The sequence below is a fragment of the Sinocyclocheilus anshuiensis genome, unplaced genomic scaffold, assembly GCF_001515605.1.
Source record: "Sinocyclocheilus anshuiensis isolate Anshui unplaced genomic scaffold, SAMN03320099.WGS_v1.1 scaffold606, whole genome shotgun sequence".
NCBI lineage: Eukaryota > Metazoa > Chordata > Actinopteri > Cypriniformes > Cyprinidae > Sinocyclocheilus > Sinocyclocheilus anshuiensis.
The window spans coordinates 125,944-132,154 of record NW_015544148.1 but is presented as its reverse complement, the minus strand read 5'-3'; the positions used below and the strand labels follow the sequence as shown (position 1 = coordinate 132,154).

Here is a 6,211-nt window from a genome sequence, read left to right as displayed (position 1 = left end):
TACTGATTTCATTTGCTTGGTAACAGCTCAAATGTCTTATTCTAATTCACTGATTAAATGTAAGAATTTGACTCAAAAGATAATGCACACTTATAGAAAAATGGCTTTATAAAGACAAAATGCCCATAAAAGGTACAAATCTATTTAAACTTATTGAAAAAGATTAATTTCTATCTGACCACCACACACAGAATATGAAGAATATCAAAAACCTTAGGAGTCAGCTGTCCATGAAAGTCCTTAAGATACCAGCATGATAACACACTCAATCAGTTGAATGAATGACTCAATACTCGCTCATTAAGTGACTTACCGTCACTTACTGGTAGTTCAGTTGAGAAGTTTGTTGAAAAGTATGCATTTTTCCCCTCAACATTTCTTATTTGTATATTCATAAATGCATTTAAAACATTAATCTCATAACATTATTTATTGCCGTTGTAATTTTGCAGTGTAAATTATTTAATCTGACTGGTAGCAGCCCTATAGTGTATGTTGAATTTATCGATATATTGTAATAATTTGACATGTAAGATGATGCATACATCTAAAAAGGTTAAAAATAGGCCTTTGTAAAGTTAAATATGCAGATTTAAGTATGTAAAAGCTGACAGAACACTGATGAAAATATTGCTTCAGAATAAATTGTTTACTCCACCAAAAATCTCAGTGATGCAGTTATTTTGCGGGGATATTTTGTATGGAATATTGTCTGCTGACATGAAAAGTTCACTGTATATCATAGCAATAAATATCATTTATTACAGCAATGATATTTTGTTTTCTTTTTAATTTATACACATTAAATATCACATATATGTATGTAATAAAATGTGTATTTCCATTACAGGTTTAGGTCTTAAATTTCATACAAGGTGGTATTAAAAAGGTCTTAAAATCTTAAATTTAACTTGCTCGTGTCTGCAGAAACGTGGTATTGAATTAAATTAATTTAGTATTTAAAGGTTAAAAAGATGAGTATTAATATAATATAATATGAGTCAATAGAACTTTAAACTTACTGAAAAAAAGACAAAATGAATGAGTCCAGTTGACAAAGTTTTAAATGAAAGTTTAATTAAAAAAATATATTACATGTACTTAAATTTTATTAGGTAATCGGTTTTGAGTACTCTGAACTGATTCGGTTTTACAGTGTAGTAACGAGCAATAAATTAAATTTTTGGAGTAACGAGCCCAACACTGGTCTACACCTACCCCAACCCTAAACCTATCCCTTACAATAATGCAAATACAGTAACTGTTGTTCAGTGTGACAAAAATTACGCTATATTGATGTGCGCATGCCCAGTAGCTGCAGTTGTATCCCTTCTAGCCTTAACCGACAGTTTCGGGGATCTAAATAAAATAATGTCTTTCGTTTTACTAATACACGTTTTCTTATTTTTGTAAAGGATGTCTAGGCTAAAATGGCACAACTTAAATCTAATATATTTAATATGTCTAATATACGGAGCTGATTTCATCATCAAAACAGCCTAAACACTTGCATTGGTTGATTAAATTAGGCTAATTGTTAATAAAAACCTTTACACCTGACCTTATTCATTTATGTAATGAGATAAATTCACATTTATTACGATCAATTTTGACCTACCTAAGACAAATTTTAAATGTATCAAATTTAAAGGGGACAATTAAACATGAGCCGTATCCAAAAGTTAAAGGGGGAGGTGTTGCTACAATTTATAGTAATATTTTCAGTATTTCTCAGAGCTCTGGTTTGATACTTCGTTTGAAGTAATGGTGCTTCATATAACATTATCTAGAGAAACAAGTGTTAATTATAAATCCCCTGTGACGTTTGTACTGGCTACTGTATACAGGCCACCACGGCACCATACAGATTTTATCAAAGAATTTGCTGATTTTCTGAGTTAGTGCTGGCTGCAGATAAAGGATTAATTGTTGGTGATTTTAATATCCATGTTGATAATGAAAAAGATGCATTGGGATCAGCATTTATAGACATTCTGAACTCCATTGGGGTTAGACAACACGTGTAAGGGCCTACTCATTGTCGTAATCATACTCTAGATTTAATACGGTCACATGGAATTGATGTTACTGGCGCTGATATTCTGCAGCAGAGTGATGATATCTCGGATCATTATCTAGTCTTGTGTATACTCCATATACCTAAAGCTGCGCATTCAACTCCTTGTTACAAATATGGTAGAACCATCACTTCAACCACAAAAGACTGCTTTGTAAATAATCTTCCTGACTTGTCTCAATTCCTCAGCATATCCAATAGCTAAGAAAAACTTGATGGTGTAACAGAAACTATTAACTCTCTCTTTTCTAGCACTTTAGATACGGTTGCTCCTTTACGCTTAAAGAAGATTAAGGAAAACAGTTCGACACCGTGGTATAATGAGCACACTCGCACCCCTAAGAGAGCAGCCCAGAAAATGGATTGCAGCTGGAAGAAAACAAAACTAGAGGTATTTTGTATTGCATGGCGGGAAAGTACTTCTACTTATAGAAAAGCTCTAAAAATTGCTAGATCTACTTACTTTTTGCCTCTCTTAGAAGAGAACAAACACAACCCCAGGCATTTATTCAATACAGTGGCTAAATTAACGAAAAATAAAGCATCAACAGATGCAGACCTTTCCCAAGATCAGTTGGGAAGTGTCCCTTTCCCTTTACTTCCAAGATCAATACTACTAGAGATAAAATTATAACAATGCAACCGTCAGCCACAGTATCACATCAGATAGTGCACCATAGATCCCGAGGAACAATTCCACTCATTCTCTGCTATAGGACATGAAGAATTGTATAAACTTGTCAAATCATCAAAACCTACAACATGTATGTTAGACCCTATTCCATCTAAGCTACTAAAAGAGGTGCTTCCAGAAGTCATAGATCCTCTTCTGAATATTATTAATTCATCAATGTCTTTAGGGTATGCCCCTAAAACCTTCAAACTGGCTGTTATTAAGCCTCTCATTAAAAAAACACAACTTGATCCTAGAGAATTAGTTAATTAAAGACCGATCTCAAATCTCCTTTATCTGTCAAAAATACTAGAAAAGGCAGTATCCTCTCAGCTATGTTCCTTCTTGGTGAGAAATGGTATCTCTGAGGATTTCCAGTCAGGATATAGACCGTATCATAGTACTGAGACTGCTCTCATCAGAGTTACAAATGACCTGCTCTTATCATCTGATCGTGGTTGTATTTCTCTATTAGTGCTACTGGATCTTAGCACTGCGTTTGACACTATTGACCACAACATTCATTTGAGTAGACTACAAAATTATGTTGGCATTAGTGGAATTGCATTGGCATGGTTCAAATATTATCTGACTGTCAATAAATTCGTAGCAGTGAATGATGAGATATCATATCGATCACAAGTACAGTATGGAGTGCCACAAGGCTCAGTACTAGGACTGTTGCTTTTCACACTTTACATGTTACCCTTGGGAGATATCATCAAGAAACATGGTGTTAGCTTTCACTGTTATGTTGATGATACTTCGTGGCCCGATGAAACATACGTACAAATTTGCAAATCTAACGGAATGCATAGTTTATATAAAAACTGGATGACTAGTAATTTCCTACTGCTAAATTATGAAAAAACAGAGGTTTTAATTATTGGACCAAAAACCTCCGCATGTAATAACCTAAAACACTGTCTAACACTTTATGGCTGCTCTGTCAATTCTTCATCATCAGTTAGGAACCTAGGTGTGCTATTTGAAAATATAATGTAGCGATTCAGTATTTAAACTGTTATTAATAAAAGTCGTGGGGCAGCGTTGACAAGTTTCTTTTCTCCTGAATGTGTGAGCTGCGCGATCTCCGATATATATGTGTGTGTGTTGTGTGTGTGTGTGTGTGTCAGTAAGCAGTGCATTAATATAGAACGGTAATTAAAGGCTCTAATGCACACCAGCATAGGTGTGTGTACTGTAGGAGCTAGATGACGTATGATGACGTGTGATGGCATAGTAGTGGTGTCCCAATTCTTAGGGGAATATTTTCACCCCTACCCCTTGACACTCTGTTTCAAGGGACAAGGGGAAGGGGTAGGCGGAGGGGTAGGGTAAGGGGTATAAAATATAATTGGGATTGGGCCTTGATGTCTGCTCTGTTAATTCCTCGTCATCAGTAAGGAACCTAGGTGTGCTATTTGATAGCAATCTTTCCTTTGAAAACCATGTTTCTAGCATTTGTAAAACTGCATTTTTACATCTTAAAAATATATCTAAATTAAGACCTATGCTCTCAATGTCAAATGCAGAAACGTTAATTCATGAGTTCATGACCTCAAGGTTAGATTATTGTAATGCTTTATTGGGTGGTTGCTCTGCGCGCACTTAAACTCCAGCTGGTCCAAAATGCAGCAGCTAGAGTTCTTACTAGAACCAGGAAGTACAACCATATTAGCCCAGTTCTGTCAACTCTGCACTGGCTCCCTATTGAACAACGAATACATTTTAAAATCTTGCTAATTTCTTATAAAGCCTTGAATCGTTTAGCTCCTCAGTGCTTGAGCAAGCTCATATCGCATTATAGTCCTTCACGTCCACTGCGATCTCAAAACTCTGGCCATTTGATAATACCTAGAATAGAATATCAAAATCAACTGCGGGTGGCAGATCCTTTTCCTATTTAGCGCCCAAACTCTGGAATAACCTACCTAGCACATTTGCCTCATCATGCTAGATTCCACATACAAGCATAAATATGTTTATATTTATATTTTAAACCACAATATCTAGAGAAATGCTCCCACCATACCTCCATGCACCACTGCATGGCTTGTGTAGTCCTCCAAGTGAATTGTAATAGGGCTGTCGCGATTCGTCGATTTTATTCGACTGTTCGATTTTTTTAAATCCTCGACTTCATTTTGCTTCATTTTCCGGCAAAATACCGGAAGTGGCGCATTTCACAGATGAAAATGTATAAAACACATTCTTAGTCTGTTTTCCAAGGCTGCATGATATATTAAACCCATTTAAAAATCATAATTAAGCATAATTGTGAATTCACAAACGCTACGATTTAATTAAATAATTATACACGAAGCAGTTCTAAAAGGCCAATTTGTTTGAATAATAAGAGAACTCGGTTTATTAGATGACATCGATGAACCGACTTCAGTGCCAGGGAGCTGGTTCGGCAGGTGGTCGAGTCCGCTCTCTGGATCCAGCAGCCGTGGAGCATCATCAGGCCAAGGATCGAGCAGCAGCTTCTCGTGGCCGTGGTCATCAGAACCTGACCCGTATTTGCCGGGCATGAGTCAATCCCAGCGACTGATCACGTTCGGAACGTGTATTTTGAACTGTCGGCACTTTACGCTCCTTTACTTCTGCTGAAGGCGCGTAAGTTCGCTCTGCTGTGGTCGCTTGGCTCAGTGTTCGCACTCCTCGGGGCGGCGATCCTTAAACTCATTGCGATTCCAACACCGGGAGCGGCAGTGTGCCTGTGCTCTCTGGTGGGTACTTTGTATGCGGCGCTGAGCCTTCACAGCACGCTGCTCACAGCTCTCGGGGCCTGTCTTCAGATCAGTGCTATTGTGGGTTCCCAGCAAGCAATTTTGCGTTTAAAAGACGTCTATTAGACGTCTAAATATAGCCTAGACGTCTAGGCTAAAACGAGGCTAAATTTGGGCTGTCAGTGAAAATCTAATAGCCGTCTAATTGATGACTAGTCTATAAATGGGCTATGATTAGACGGCTATTAGATTTTCACTGACAGCCCAAATTTAGCCTCGTTTTAGCCTAGACGTCTAGGCTAAAACGAGGCTAAATTTGGGCTGTCAGTGAAAATCTAATAGCCGTCTAATCATAGCCCATTTATAGACTAGTCATCAATTAGACCGCTATTAAACGACTACATATATACATCTAACAGACAACAAAATGGCAATCCATACGTACAGCTTTTATTAAGAAAAATTTACAACAGTGAACTTAAAGGAAATTATTAATTATTGGTTTTATTCTTGTTTAAAATGCCTCCCAACTGCATTCCTCAAGTCCAACTCTGTTGCTGCCAAATAAGAAAGAAAAAAAAAGCACAAGAAAAGCTTGAGATAATTTTTTACGTTAATTACACTAATTGTGAAAGGGAGTCATTCTCTTTTGCTTGGATGCCAACTAAAAACAAAAACGAGATATATAGTGTATCACCATTCAGTGTGTTAAAAAAGAGAGAAGCT

General features: G+C 36.8%; 1 pseudogene; it reads left to right on the top strand.

The window, feature by feature from the left end:
- The window catches only part of LOC107695159 (vesicle transport protein SFT2C-like), an 11,061-nt pseudogene that overhangs the window by 3,651 nt on the left and 1,199 nt on the right, over nt 1–6,211 (top strand).